A 16,559-nucleotide genomic window follows, 5' to 3' on the forward strand; every position below is an offset into this window, starting at 1 on the left:
CCTTCTCCCTTTCCATGGTGGCCATTGCCGCATTAGGGATGCGTTGGGAACACTAGTGTTCCTGGCGCTGGTTAGGGACAAGGAAGAGCCAGGTAAGTGGGTGGAGGTGGGGGAGAGTTAAATATGTGGAAAAGTGGCAGGGAGTGGGGGGAAGGTGACGTTGGGGAGCATGGGAGCGCATTTACCTAGGTACTGGTCAGGGTAGATGACAGCCTCCATCTCCATATGGCTAAAATCCCGTTCTGAGCCCCTTGGTTGGCTGGGAGGTCACCCCCAGTCCCTGCTGTGTACCAATTATATTTATTCTTCTATTTTATGTAAAGGGACTTTAAGGAATTGTCATCTAGCAAGGGTGCAAAATCTTGGCTTTTTAAAAATGTATATCAATACATAAAATGATGCAGGTGATTTCTTCTCCAAAAGGGTAATCTGCTAACCAGACCTCCTCCCTCTGTTGCCAACTCCATGCCAAAAGCATAGTGTACTTGTGCCCTGCTGCATCAGTAGCCTGATCCGCAGCACCTGCTCTGTTCATGGCACAAAGCAGGTTCAAAGATCACAATATGCCCACTCGATCGCCGCAGCAACAGTCATGTCACTGCGGCCCCCAGGAGGCATTTAAGATATGCAGCCTGCACCAAAACTATGATGATCATGGGTACCCCATGCTGGTGGCGGGGGAATCTCTAAGAATAAACTATGCCTGAGTTTAGGCATGGTGCTACATCCAAATTCATATCGCATATGTGTCCTCTGCTGTGAAAGTATTGGTCAGATGGGCTGATCCTGCCAAATGGCAAGACAGACACCCGGAGGACCGAGCTTCTCTTTCATATCCTTTGTAAGACCCGGTAACTGCTTCTCCCAAAGACAGTCACACAGCAAGCAGTTGTCCAGGGCCCAGATATGAAAGGAGCACATGCATTCATATGAGTAGACTCATACCAGGTGTCCAGTCATTTGGTCGAATTAAAACTGGTCGAATGACATTTGGTCGACGCAATTTGGTCGAAAACCAATGGTCGAATTTTTTTTTTAATTATATATTTATTTTTCGGGTTTTCGTTTTTTAAGAAAAGGGTTTTTTAGAAAAAAAAGGGGGTTGGGAGGGATCCCCCCCCCCAAAAAAAAAGGAGTGAAAATGAAAAATAAAAAAAATTCGACCATTTGGTTTTCGACCAAATTGGTTCGACCATTTGTCTGGTCGACCAAATGTCTGGTAACCCTCATACCAGGGTGCTGCATGTCTAAAGGCCTTTGTTTTCAGGACAATGGGTGGGAGTAGGATAGGCAGTAGTGCTCTAGTCACTGGAAGAAGCTTTTCACCATCATGTTTCTTGCTGTCTCTCTTTCCCTTCCCTGTCCCCTTTACTTTGCGATGCTGGAACTGCATTATGGAGGGACAGGGTCTCCTAGTCCTTGTCCTACCACTTGTCTATGTGCGTATTCTCTAGGTTTTCTGCCACTGAGGTCCAGCTGGGCCTCTATCAGTGCAGCTCTACACGTTTTCCATTTGGTGAGCAACACACATGTGATACCGTTATGGTACCCATGGGTGGAGGAACATCCTTGTACCCCTTATGTGTGTGTTTTCACACTAGTACGTTGCTCACAGTTGCCCACAGAGCTGGGTATGGGCTTGTGGCAGCTACATCCTCCATTGTGGGACACCCAGGCCCTGCCATAGGAATCAATGGATTCCTACACAAAGGCAAGATTGCCACTGTGGCCTCTTGGTTTCTATAGCCTTTACCTTGTTTCACAAAGTTCTAGGAAGCCTCGATTCTGTCCCTTCCTCCTGAATGGCTGTTGGGTGGAAACACCATATATGTCTCTGGCGCTGCCTCCCATCAGACTTACTGGAGCCTTCCCAGGGACTGTGTGTTGTGGGTACACCCTATGGGTGAGACATGTGTGAATGGAGTTGGAAGTCAACTCACATTCTCTGTTAATGTGTGTCTGTTTTATGGGTGTGTGACACAATGAAAGAGCCCTGACTGAAACAGACATGATTGCAGTGTAGTGTGCTGAAAGGCAGGGTACTTGCCCCAATCCACATTCTTTGTTATGGGTGTCTGGGTGGAGTGAATTGCCTGAATGTCAGTGAGCCTGATTAGCTGCCTGCCTGCATGAATACGCTTCTGTGTGATTGGCTGAATGAGCCTGGCTCTGCCAGAGTGAATGAGGGACAGATGTGTATATCTGGGGACCTCTCACTTATCAATTTGTTCAGAAGCTGAAGTTGAAGCTTAGCAAGAAGAAGCTATTCTATGAAGCCCAGCTGGAGGAGAAGTCTGCTGCTGCAATTTCATTAAGTAATCCAAAGGACTGATCCAGAGAGGACCTGTGAAGGAAAACTCTCCCCAAGCTGTGAGGGACCATTGTGTAAAACTGCTGCTCTTCACCCGAAGTGCCCTGGAAGCCAGTCCTGTGTGCCTGTCCAGAGAAAGGGTCTTTGTGAGTCCTGAAGAGGAGTGCCCGGACATCTTGAGTCGAAGAAGTCCATTGGTGTCAACCAGAGTCCAGAGGTGCTTTTCATGACCGCTGGAAGCGGTTGCTGTCTACCGCCCAGAAGAGGGGGTACCCTGGCTTAGTGCTACTGGACACCCGTAGCTGCGAAAGTTACAAACTGCCTAAGAACATTTCAAAGGACATCCTTGCCATCATCACTGACCACCTTTTCCGGCCAGAGCCCAGAGTCATTGGGAGCAGTGGAAGGTTTGTCTGTGGGTTTCCCACCACAAGACGCTAACGAAGATGCCCCGAGGGTGCAGACTTGGTGAGGGTCTGGGGTCCACTCCAGTGGTCGAGTTCAGGTTACCAGAAGCCGTCCAGACATCCGTGCTGCGGCTGCAGCACCGAAGAATCGAAAGTCGGGTAACCGCATGAATCTGAAACCTGACCCCACAGCAAGTTTCATCTTCACAGGACTTCTACAGTCGGAGAAATAGTCAACCAAAGGAGAGCATTGCGAGGAGCAAAACTGCTACAATTCAGAAATACTTTGGTTCCTTTTTGTTCTTGGACTCAGCATCCCAGTGGCTCTGTCATCCACATGGGGTCCATCCTCAGAGGGAATACTCGAGTGAAACCGAAAACTCTGCCACTTCGACTGCCAAGACACCAAATGTATTGTGACAAGGAAGAGCATCTTCTAGCCTCAGGAGTCGACTAGGGGTTCTAAAGTGTCTTGGATCCTTTTCTCCTGTGGCCTCTCAGGCACTTTGGGGTTGTGGAACCTTTTAAAGAAAGCTTAAGGTAATTGAACATTATTGGACTGGGCTGTAAAAGACAGATGAGTTACTCTAACTTTTCCATTACAGTTTTCCCAGGTGGGGGATCCTCACTCAGAATTATCTAGCCAGAAAATGTATTCTGCCACTGTTCGCCGCTAATATGCCTTTCTTCCCTGTCCTATGCTGTTACACCTCGCTTAAGAATCCACCTGCCTTTTTAAAACTGTCTGAAATTAGTGCACCTATTATTGAATTTAAGTAATGTGTGGTACCACATAGAGTGTATACATTTGCCATTCTGTGAATAAGTACTCCAAGTACAAAGTATTATTATTTATATGGGTATATATTCCTGAACCCTTATTTTATATAAAGAAACTTGTATCACCCAACATAGTGTGTTGACATTCCTTTGTGGGGGCTTTGGGGAAACACTGTACTTAATAACCTGCCTGCATCACTTCCTGAAAGCTTAAGCCTGGCTGCTCGTCCATTGTACCAAATTGAGAGCCTTATTGGGGTGTTATGTGCCTTTACCCTACCATATAGGACAGCAGAGGTACATATACCCCATCCAGTCTTTACACACTTCCTCTGGAGAAAAGCACTTTGGGGGTGACATCAACAGGGCAAAGTCCACTGCGGCTTGGAGCAGGGATTTTTCTGTTAAAGCAGGCTAGCCTTAGACCAATCAATCACTTGGAGACTTGTGCCTTTAAAAGAAGGGGTCTATCAATCAGCAGTGACCAGTGCTGTGGACCAGGACCAACCACTCTGCAGCACATCTCCTGCGTTAGGGGAGCAGACCCTGAATGGAAACATCCAGTCCTTGAGTCATCTCCGGGGGACTCGCAGCAAGCGGAGGGCCAGACCAGCCTAAGCTCCCTGTTCTGCAAGACCTGGTCACTCATTCTTCACCACATCTTCAACAATAGGGAAGGCGCTGGCACTTGTGTCTGTGTTCCTCCAACCAGCCGAACTATTGCTAGCATCTCAACCAGCTTGACACTGCATCGTGCCCTACCAAAACACTTTACCTGCTAGGACCAAAGAGATTGCTTAATGCTGGGACCCGAACCAAATCATTCAAGAGCCACTCACTGACTCTAGCCACGGGTTAAACCACAGCTCAGCCCATCTAGCCCTAGAACTGCTGCCTCTTTGATCGCACATCAACACACCCAAGAGAACCACTTAGATGACCGTCACCCGCCGACTCAGACCGCTGGAGCGTGACTCATCGACCCCTCCCAGCGACTAAAGCCTGACTCGGTCTGGCCAATTGAACACAATTCAACCAATCTGTTTCATTTCCACTCCAAATTATAGAAAAAAAATCATCAATATAGCACAGCCATGTGACCACTCTCAGTGTAAAAGGCATTTTCATGCGACCGTACAATAGAATTCTCCCACAACCCCATGGTGAGGTTAGTGTATGTTGGAGCAAAGAAAAGTGGTGCCCATGCTAGTTCCCCTCAATTACCTATAATATGCCTATTAAAAAGAAACACATGGTTATTTATACAAAAAACTATCATTTCCAATCTCATTATGTTTCAAAAAATTAAATGACTTGGTATCTAAACTTTTTTTGCATTCCTACAGTGTGATAAATGGAAGTATATAAAGACAAGTATATAAAGACACAACATCCAAAGTTGCAAGCATAACACCTTCCTCCAAGGCATCTCATTGATCTACTTAAGATTATCTTTGGTGTCTTTGAGATTAGAAGTTAATGTATATAAAACAGATCAAAGTTTCATCAACAAATTGTGGCATGTTCTCAAGTAATGATCCTGACAGGGTTATGATGGGTCTACTGAGAGGCTTTTGGAGGAATGTGTGGATCTTAGGCAATAAATAAATGGTAGGTACTACAGGATGACCTGGTGACAAAATGTTAACTTTTCCTCCCCCTAGAGCCCTATACTTTTCCATTTGGTTAACAATGTGCCTAGATCCTGTATGGTATTGAAAGGATTCTCTGAGTTTACCATAAGAGCGTTGATCTTCTAATTGTCTCGTTGCTTCAGCCAGATAATCTTGATGATTCACAAGGACAATGTTGAAGCCCTTATCCAATGGTTTAATGACTACCTCTGATAATTGTCATAGTTTGGATAAGTTAAGGAGCTGTGCTTTGGACAGGTTATCCCGAAATGTGCCAAAGATATTAGTCCCGAGTTTCTACAAATCTGCTAGGACCAGATCCTGGAAGGCCTCTAGACAACCACTAGTTACAAGATGCCGGTTAAACCTAGATTTGCACTTTACTGTTGATTGGCCATTTTGGTCAATATCAAAGTCGATCGAATTGATTTCAACCATTTCAGTTGTGTCATCCGGTCAATGTGCCAAATCCGCTAGAGTAGGCAGATCAGATATCAAAACATTAGTCATCCCCTTCCTCGGTGCGTGTCCGTTTTCTTTCTTGGGATTCATGGCAAATAATTTTGTTTGTTTGTTCTGCGCATGAAACTCAAAATCCAATCTGGTCTGGACATAGTCTTAATGGGTAGAGGGGCAAAACGGTAAACCCAATTTCAGAAGTTGTTTTTGTTAGTTAGCTGGTGGTTGGATAAATTGACCATCTGCATATAGGAGCTTCCATTTATTTCTTGCCCTGATGACCATAGTGCGTGGGCCTCTCCTGAGATATAATTTGGGTTTCCTTTGCCCCACTTCCCTTCAAGGGGTTTCTTCCTGTGGATATATTCCTTCACCCTTCCTCTTCGACGGCCTTTCACTCGTTTGTGTTTTTCCATTTTGACAGAGAAGCCTAATTTCCTCAAAAAAAAAATGGTATCTCGTGATGGGTTCATCATTTTCACTGCTACAAATATCTGACTCGGATGAAGGTTATGCTTCTTTGGCCAGATCCACAGAGGTATTAACTTTAGAGAGGGGGTGATTTACATAGATGATCAAATGTCTTGGCAAAAGTATAAACTCGTCCCTATTCATAAGCTACTTTATCTCAAAGAAACATGCGTTGTTCCCTTAACTTTATTTCTTCATGGGAAGCCAAACTGGAATTGATATTCTCACATTCTTTTGCCTTCTTCAGTTTCTACAATATCCTTTAATTTTATTTCAATCTCTTCTATATGTTTCAAGATTGCCATTCTGACAGATTTGGCATATTTAACCAGTAAAGTGAGGAATCGTGCTGAGTAATCATTGGTTGTTTGGCCCCATTCTTGTAGCATTTCAGGGTCTGGTTCTTCAAATGAGGGTGTAATCATGATCCGCAGGCCACAGGGAATTCTACCAACATCCAAACAACTTTGCAATGGATGTGCAGCTTCAGCACCTGCCGAAGGGTTTTAGGTCATGAAATCATCACCTTAACGTCACGTCAATTAAAGTTTTTTTTCCCCCGCATTTCATGGATTTCATTGCAGTAGATTGTATCACCTTAACGTTGCCGCAACTAAAGTTTTTTCACTGAATTTCCAGGGTGTGGTTGCACAGAACATGTTCACCTTTGCTCTCCCATAACTATAGTATTTTCACAAAATGTCAGGGTTGTGTTATGCTAAACCTTCCCACCTGTAATTCTGTTGTTTTTCAAATAATATAACTGATAGCATACTATTTGTTATCAATATCTATTCTTGAACTAAACAACATCAGGTTTATAAAGTATTTCTTCTTTTTTGTGTCTACTAGATAAGAAGGGATTAGTAATGGTGTACTGGAACAAGAAAAAAAGGTGGGATTATTGGGAGACTGTAATGAGGAAGACTAAATTTGTGTAGTTGGGTACTGTGATGAATAAGGTTGGTGAGGAAGGGAGTTAGGAATTGTTACAAGGAAGGGTGAGGTTGGGTAGTTGGGGATTGTTCCAAGGAATAGTGAGGCATGGTTAGTGGCTGTGATGAAGACAGAGTTGGTGCACAAATATACCTTACACATTATAAACACAGACCTCCTTTTAAGTACTACATATAAATATGAACATTTTATTTCCAAAAATAATACTCAGCTCGAGATCTACGAAAGTAATGGGATGAGGAAAAGGGATGTACTGATATCAGATCTAGATTTATGTACAATATCTATGTCTTTCAGTATTGAGATTGAGAAGTAACAAAAGGAAAGATTTGAAGACAGTGGGCCTCATTACAAGTCCGGCGGCAACCGTGCCTCTGCTACCAGAGGGTTGCCGCCGGACTTGTGACATTTTACCTAGCTTACCGGTGCCACTGGGACATTACAAATCCTGTCGGACCGGCAAGCTAGGTGCTGGAAAATATTGTTCCCTATTCCCGTGGAGTCCAATGGGTTCACGGAAGCACCGGAACCGTTGCCAATGGTGCTGGTGCTTTCGTGACGGCTCTGCCTACCGTGGCCACTGCGCCCGGCAGGTTCAGCCCTGTTGGGCGCAGCGGCTCCGGCAGGCAGACTTGGAATGTGGCAGTCCGGAAACCAGGGTGCCGGTATTAATACCGCCACCCTTGTTTCTGGATCGCAACTGTTGTAATGAGGCCCAGTATGCAAAGAGAAAAGTCATAATGTTCGAATTATTCAGACAATACTGAGCCAAGATAGAGTACATTGAGGCACACTGCAGATCGAGAACCACATATACACCCAATGAAATTGAAAATTATTTCTAATCTTCCAATACATTTATTTTATGTGAAATGGAGAATTTAAACACTACAAAAAACATTGATAATTGCACTCTTTTTGAAAAAAAGTTCAATAAAAACAGAGAAATAAGCGCACTAGTTTGCTTAACTTTGCAATTCAAACGGCAATGTGAGCAGCACTAAAATTCGACATTCGATTAATCAATCACGATTCGTAAGAATGTTCATATATGTTTATATCATTTGTAGAAATAAGTATTTGCTACACCTGATTTAATAAACAGCCAAATTTGCACTTGATATTAGAAAATCCTTAAAATGTTTCTAAACCTACATCAATGTTCTAACAACCTTGACCACTTTAATCAATTAACAAATTGACATGTGGATCTGCAAGTTAGATCAGGTCACATCAGAGCCATGAGCATGCTGAATCCACCACACATTGACACCTTTGGGCATGTCACCTTGCACATGGTACATTGAGTCCATGTAGGACTGATAAACTGCATTGCTCAATAACTGTATATGCAACAACTTCTTTCTCCTTCTCAGGCGAGATGCCATTAGCCAAACAAATGAATGCCATGGCCCTATGAAAGCATGTGTGGCAATTATGTGTCATGCCGGTGGGAATGGAGCAGTATAATGGGGATGGATTAAGCAAGTGTACAAGATGGCGCAGAGGCAGCAATAACCCTGCTATAGAGGAGAACACATACCAGCTGTGAGTTGCCCCCTACTCGGAGCCAAGGTTCATGCGAGTCCTATCTCCTAATTACCAGCTATGGGGTGGATTAGAATGTGCCAATAGTCACTGAGGCAAGCTGTGATACATGCGCTCCTATGCTGGCCTGAAATGTCTATTACTGACACCATTCACACATGTGTACACTATTTCTGGTTGTTGTAATGTTCCACTGTTATTGACAAGATGGTCTAATTGATAGGACACAGACACATATACATGTAAATGGTACACAACATGCAACAGGGCCATTGACGGGCAATTCTTGGTGGGGTGGCACACCAGCACATGTACCACCTGCCAATACAAGGTGGCACGACACTCCCATTACATATAATTTGGAAGGTGAAGTGTATGAAAACAAACAGACTACCATGCTTCTCATAGGAATTATTCATGTGATCCCAAGCTGATGACACTGAGCATAACAGAATGCCTTACATCAATGACAGCACCATAGGAGTCCCGATCCGGGTGAACATTTTGATTATGAGGATAATGCAACATGGCATGGCAAACAGAATAGCACTTGCCAGAAAGGGAAAGGGGGCTTTCAATGTAATAACTCTCTGGTATTCCAAAGGGCTGATCCTCTGGTGTACCCAGGGCTCCAGAGAGCTGCAGCGGGACCTCACATGGCCCGGCATTGATATCTGGGACACTGCCCAAAGTAATTTCTGTGCCTTTTGTCCAGCGAGGCGCCTGAGGCCATCCCAGTGCTTTTTAACCTCCCCGCCTTGATGCTGGAATGCCCCTAGCATGCTGACCTTCCCATGCTGAGAACGGCCTCTTCCAGACCCACTAGAACATCATACTCCAACCGACTCAGAATCTCTCAAACTAGTCAAAGCAGGTGGTGCTAGCTTCCCTTTCATTGCTGCCAGACAATGGAATCCCCTGCCACCCACTATCAGAAACGAACCCACACACCCTGCATTCCACAAAACACTCAAAACCTGGCTGTTTAACTAACCTTTGCACCCCTGCTTTTGTGCCTCACGCCTTTTTTACTCATGTTCCCTGTAACCAAATGAACTGTGTACACTTCACATGTAATGTCATGCACCACTGTAACTAATTCCTGTGTACCACTGTAACCAATTCACCCACTGTTATATCTTAATACTCTTTGTCTGTACTGTAATTTGTATGTACTGTAACTAAGGAGCCAATTTACCATTGTAACAGCCCCACAATGCCGGTGGGCTGTTTGTGCGCTGTATAAATATAAAAAATACAAATAAATACTGCCACCTCAGTTTGGGCTGAGCTGCGACTCAAGAGGCACTTGTATCACCTCCTAGGAAGACAAATTGGGGTTACGCAGCCATGAGGCTAGTGAAGGAGGCATATGACCACTAGTATGTGACACTTCTTGGTTATTAGTGGTGGCTGGAGGTGAAGGGCTCACCCCCTGCAGCTGACAGGACCATGGGTGGTTGGGTTGAGATGCCAGCACCTTCTCCCTGTTGGCCATCCCTCCACTCCCTCTTGCCTCCTGGGTGTGATCTTCCTCCTCTTAAGGCCCCTTTGCTGGCCCTCTTTTTCAACCTCAGGGACTTGTGAGAAAATAGCCAGCAGGGGCTGGGTTCACCACATCACCAGCATGTACCTGGGTAGTGATGTTGTTTGTCCTTGTGCACCGTCCTCATGAGCTCTGGTGGATGTTGAGCCAGTGGCCTTTGATGGCCTCAGCTTTAGCTCAGAATGTCTTCTGGACACATCTTCCTCAATTCTTTGTTACATAGTGATAATGTGGCAGCTGTGGACTACCATGATTGGATGTGCATTGTACTGGGTCTCACTCCCTTTTATACAATCTCAAAAATCTATGTGCACAATGCACGGCATCGCTGGGAGCTCCTCAGTGGCATTACATAAGTTACTCAATGACATTGCGGGACTTCCACATTCACCAGAAAGAACAATTCCAGAGTATGTCCATTGCAAAGAAGGGGGCACAAGCCGCCATTTGTCCATGGAACGTATGTGAATATCCACAGGCCACCTGGTCAGGTTGCCCTCTTCCTCTGAGTGTGCTGACCTCTCCTCCACCCTCCTCGCCTCTACCTCTAAACTTCTCCTCAGAGACCTGAACATCCACCTGGATGTTACTTGCCCTTCTTTAGGACTCTTTTGCAACCTCTGTGACTCTCTCTCTCCCTATTCGTCCATCTAGGCCGACTCACTCTGCAGGACACACCCTGGATGTTCTGATCTCCTCAGAACTCCTCCTTCTCTAACCCTCTCGCCACTCCTCTCTCCTGGAGTGATCACATTCACCTCCCCCCCCACCTCGCTCTCTCCACCCATCAGGTCAAGCTGACTTCAGCACTGGCATCTACCTTCTCGATCATCCGACCCATGAAGCGTTTCAGTTGAGATTTTTGCCACTACTTTGCTCCTCCTTCTGCACCTTTGGCTGACTCACCCTGACAGAGCCCTATCCAACCTTCATCACTCTATCTCCAACACTCCTAATGTCCTTGCCCATCATGAGGATCTGTTTGAAGCCCAAATCCAAGTGCAACTCTTGGTACGATTCCAACCTTCTCACTCTTAAACGCAAGGGTAGGATGGCTGAGAGGAAGTAGAGGACATCAGACGCACCCCCTGACAAACTGGCCTGCTGCCTGCTCCAAAGGCAATACAGACTCTCCGTCCTCGCTAAGAAGAGAGCCCACAATCAGGCCCACGTTTCTGTGGCATCTAACAACTCAGCCAAGCTCTTCAAAAACTGCAAGGAGCTGCCCAATCCTGATGCATTCTCTACCTCTCCTGTTCCCTCCCAGGCCCTCTGCATGGCCTTGGCTTCTCATTTCATCAATAAAACTCAAGACATCCTGTCCACCCTCCCTTCCTCTCCCACCTCCTTCTCCCCCTCATCCACTGCGGCCTTCTCTCCTCTTCCTTTTCCTTGTTCACCCCAGACAATGTTTCTAGACAAGTCTGATCTATGAAAACCTCATCAAAGCCGGTTCTCCCCTGCTCATCCAGAACCATCAAGGACCACATTCACAACATTGCTCCACCCTTGGACGATTTCTGCAATCACTTCTTTGCCACTGGAACCTTTCCTTCCCCCCTTAAGAACTCCCTTGTGCACCCCTTCTAAAGAAACCCTATGCCGATCCTTCTTCGGCCAACTATCGCTCCTGATCTCCATCACTCCTTTCCTGGTGGACTCTTGGAAAATCTGGCCATCGCCCAGCTTAACCTGCACACTGAATCTGTTGGTTGTCTCCACAACCACCATGTCTGGCTTCAGAGCTGCCAGAAGCACAGAAACTGCTCTCCTGAACACCTGTGAAGACCCGCTCTCTAAACTTGACTCTAACCTTCTTTCTGTCCTCATTCTCCATGATCTTTCTTCTGCTCTTAATACAGTCAACCATGCAATCCTGCTCGATCGGATCCATGATAACCTACGTATCACTGATCAGGCCCTGGCCTGGTTGATCTCCTTTCTCACTGACCGACCCTATCAGGTCCAACTGGGGTCTTTCCTCTCTATCCCTCTGTCTACATGTGGTGTTCCCCAGGGCTCTAACCCCTCTCCCTAGTGTTTCAACCACTACCTGGCACCTCTTGCCCACCACATTGTTACTTTCTGCTCCAACTTTCAGTGTTATGCAGATGACACCCAGCTCTCTTTCAGGCTCCCCTCAGCCGCCTCTTTCCCTTCTCTCATACCAAACAGTCTGGCCACAATTCAGGAATGGTGTGCCACTAATCACCTCTGCCTTAATGCCAGCAAGACAGATTCTCATCGGAACACCAGCTCCCTCCTTCCTCTCTCTCTCTGGCCTCCCCATCTGGGCCCTCTTCTTCCTACCTCTGTGGCTAGGAATATTAGTGTCATCTTCGACTCCACCCTCTCCTTCTCTCCTCACATCTCCGACGTCTCTAATGTTGCGGATTTCAATCAGGCGATACACTCTGCTCTCGGCCTAGTGTCCAGCACAATGGAAAACTTATTTGATACATGGATTCAATTATTTTAAAGATGTACCACTCGTATCACACCCCTTACTTAAAAATACCCTGGGTCACGCTGGACCAGGAATCAGGCTGGTTTGTAAAAGGTATTATTTAAGATAAAAATCACAATATAGATATTAATAGGTAAACAACAATCACCAATGGGGGACAGAACACAGAATAATATCTTTAATACACTAGAAATAAGTAATGAGCAAAACAAATGCAGCACAGAAATAATACTTGTGTTGTTCAGATCAGATAGCACTATGGTTAGAGGTTCCCGCTGCAACACCCCTCAACCCCCAATAGGCAATGCAAAGAGATGGAAGGGGAGAGCAGGTATTCAGGAATAGTACAGATCAAACAGTGTCCCACTTCCCCCCCTTACACAGAAAGAGAAAAACGAAGTGGGCTTTTCAACTATCAGGATGACTTTTGAAGTGGCTGAGCAAGAACTCTAAATGTGAGGAAAAGTGCTTAAATTAATATCAATTCCTTCGGGAGCCACATTGAACAATTGCACACAATCATCAGCAATGATTTAGTCCAAAGAAAACAATTGAAATCTTAAAGTCCAGGTCGGAAACAAATGGAAGCTATTTCACAAGTGTAAAAATTTCTCAAAATGGGAATTTGCGGCAAACTTTTCTGTGCGCGATATTCGTGATAAAGGGTGAATCACAGTGTTTTGAAATGCGGTTTTGGGTTCTACGGATAGCTATGGATGTTAGGTACAAGTAGGAGGTGAAATTTCGTTTCTATCACAAAAAAAACCTGAGGGAGTTATAAAGGTTTTAGTAAAGGTCGTTTTTCAAAAATATAGGCGCGAGAATGGAAAGAGGCTTCAGTTTTAAAATCAGAAAATATTGACAGTGGACTAGAGCATCCAAGCTAAGCCACCAGGACGGCACAGGTAAGAGTCAGGAGTGATTCGCGTTTCAGTCCTGGTTCCTCGCTGTCCACCTTGGAACGCTAGGCTGGTCACTCGAATGAAATAAATAGATCAATGTTGACAAAATGACTAGGAAAAGGACGCTTTTACAGATAGACAGAATAAGAATTCACTATGGATTTAGACAATGTTACTGATTATGGAAGTAAGGCTAGTTCAGAGGTTAGGAGGGGACAAGATAATGCACGGGAATCAACAGTTTCTAGCTTCCTGTCAATACTTACAAAACAAAATGGATTTAAGATTTTGGACCGTCACAATTCTGGACCGTCAGGATTCTGGACCATTGAATTTGATTTATCAGGGCTGGACAGCTGGGCACATCGGACTGGACAAGGTCAGCAAGGCCCTCTGGTCACAGCACGGCACAGGACTGGCCATAATCTGCCCTTCTTGGTTCGGAGGATATTTCAATTCACCAGGCAAGCATTAACAGCACGCCCGGCTGCATTATGATGCTTCCCCTAGGTTTTTGGGGTTCTGTTCTAGAGTTTAAGGCCTAGCTGAGAATGGTTCAGCTACGCATGGGCCTTTGCTTTGGCAAGTTTTGGAGTCTGGAACAAGGAAGATCTAGATTTCAGCAGCAGGGCACTCCGCCAACATCAGGAAAGTGAATGGATCGGTCTGTCTTTATGTGCTGTCAGCGGTCTCTATTTATGCTCATAAAGTGGGTGTGTGGGCCGGCTAAGCTTGCCCCTTTAAGCTGGGATAGGGTCCACACTTCATCTCCGCCTTGCATTTGGGGTGATTGGATCAAGGCCGGCTATTTTATGATTTGCTTTACAGTCCTCAGACCTCCCTTTAGCCACTGGTCTCAAAATCGGATTTTACACTAAACACACATTTCTACATTAGTCACCTTTATATAAATCACACACAACAATGCCATATTTTGTGTAGCATCTTTTCATCAAAATCTCGCAGCTTAAGGATCTTGTTTTAACTTCCTACAGAATTTTGTACTTTTCGCTATGCACACTGCTTCCAAATGTTATGCAACTTTACACAAATGTGCGTGTTTAACATGGGGATAGGCGTGCACAGTTTCACAATTCTAACAGTAATACATTTTGCATAAAATCACATATCTTGCCATTCCTGTCCAGAACATGTCACTCAGTTCTGCCGCCTCTTCACACGTGCAGCCAGAAATTAAACTAACTGTCATTTTTATATTTTTCACCATTTTGAATAGCAAGTTATAAGTCTTTTAAAATGTGTTCTTTGTTCATGTTTAGCAACAGATGGTCGCTTGGCTCCGCCTCTTTTTGTCTCCCTGCAGTCCAAGGCATCCCCCCTCCTGGCTTGTTCCTTCCAGAGGCCATTTACGACCCATTTTCATACTTCCAATTTCCTGGGCTGTAACTTTGTCATTGTTCCTTTGCCTTCTGTAGACAAGATTCTGCTCTAACCTGCAATTAACACCTCCCTGTGAGTTTCTGCTGAGAGGAAGGCCCCCCTTCTGGGAGAAGAACCTGCTTTTCCAGTTTCTTTTTTGTTGCAGCTTCAGCCAAGCTGATTAACTTTTAAACCTAGCAAAAGCCACATTTGTTGCATCACATACAAATACATTTATTTTGTGGCCTTAAAATCTGTGGAATCAAAAACACAACTAAAATCTATATTCCTTATTGGCAACAATCCTTTTTCTGTTTGCTAATCCAGCAGGCTTTTGAATTCTAGCTCACTTTTAAAGTTTCATCTGTCTCCTCTGACAGCTGTCATTCAGGCAGCCCCAGGTACTGCACCCAGATTTTGGCATAGAGACCGTCAGTTTTCAGACTTTGTATGTTTCACAATGTTTCAATTGACACATGCATTTTAGCACCAGGCAAGATTGTGAATGTTGAAAGTGATATGTTTAGGCATTTTGGAGTTTTTAGCAACAAAGCAACTGACATTTGTAGGTACCTTTTGGGGTTTCCTTTGCAAAGTGCTGCTTCTCTGTCTGCACTCTGTTTGCTGGTCATGGGACCCACTCACACATTTCTGCACGGTGTATTCTATTCCACCGCACATGCACCATAGGTGGCAGGTTGTGCATCCCTCTTGTTGTGTGCTGAAGCACACGGTTTTGGTAGGGTTTTGTAGGTTTTTGGCGTGCACAAGGGTTTTGCCGCCATTGTTGCTGTTTCTTTCCCCATAACTGGCAGGGTGATGCCGCATGGCACAGCAGAGTGGGTCAATTCATCCCACACTAACAAGTCAAACTATCAGCTGCACCTCCTCTGAGGTAGTCTCCTTTCCTCACTTTCCCCCAGAAGCTCATTGTCTCCAGTTCTGATCCTCTTTAGGCTGTACTACTGCAACAACCTCTTTCTAAAACTGCCTGTTTCTACTCTTTGACCTCTACAACTTATGCAGAACGGGACTGCGAGACTTGTCCTTGGCCTCAAGCTCAGGGATCGTACCTCTCCAACTCTGAAATCTCTTCACTGGCGCCCTGTGGCAGCAAGGATCAAGTTCAAGACCCTTTGCATCATCCACAAAGGCTGTCTGGGGCTTGGGACCGCACTACCTCCAACTCTCTCTTCCTAAACATCTCCCTTCTCCAGCTCTCCTCTCATCCACCTCCAACTCGCTGAGGGTGAGACGCTTTTCCAAGCGGAGAGTTGGGGGCAGATCTTTCTCTTCAGCTGGGGCATCCCTCTGGAACAGCCTCCCTGCCTCTCTCAAACTTGAGCAGCACCTCTGGTTCTGTAAGCAACTCAAGACCTTCCTTTTCACTTCCGCTTTCTCTCTTCCTCTCCTCTGCTGATGTCCTGATTGCTTCACGCACTGGTCACCTGGCGACCCCCTGAACTCGGGCCCAGGCTCCTGCATGTCCAGTTGCCCTTGCACTGCCTCCAGGCTCCCCCAGCACTTATGGTCTGTATCTGCAACCCCACAGTGCCTTCTCTCTGCAGTCATGAGCCAGTCAATGGATGCACGTATTTAGTTTCCTGCACTTCTCCCCCAGCACCCATCGGCACTTCTCTACACTTGCGTGATCTGAATGACACAAGAATTAGTATGATCATTTTTTATCCTCCCTC

The 16,559-nt window shown here is 45.4% G+C and overlaps 1 protein-coding gene across 1 annotated transcript in view; it reads right to left on the minus strand.

Annotated features, from left to right (window-relative positions):
- CA8 (carbonic anhydrase 8) overlaps window positions 1-16,559 on the minus strand; it is a 1,124,912-nt gene that overhangs the window by 315,781 nt on the left and 792,572 nt on the right. The gene's annotated exons all lie outside the window — the stretch shown is intronic.

Source organism: Ambystoma mexicanum, chromosome 5q, assembly GCF_040938575.1.
Source record: "Ambystoma mexicanum isolate Mex_15411 chromosome 5q, UKY_AmexF1_1, whole genome shotgun sequence".
Lineage (NCBI taxonomy): Eukaryota > Metazoa > Chordata > Amphibia > Caudata > Ambystomatidae > Ambystoma > Ambystoma mexicanum.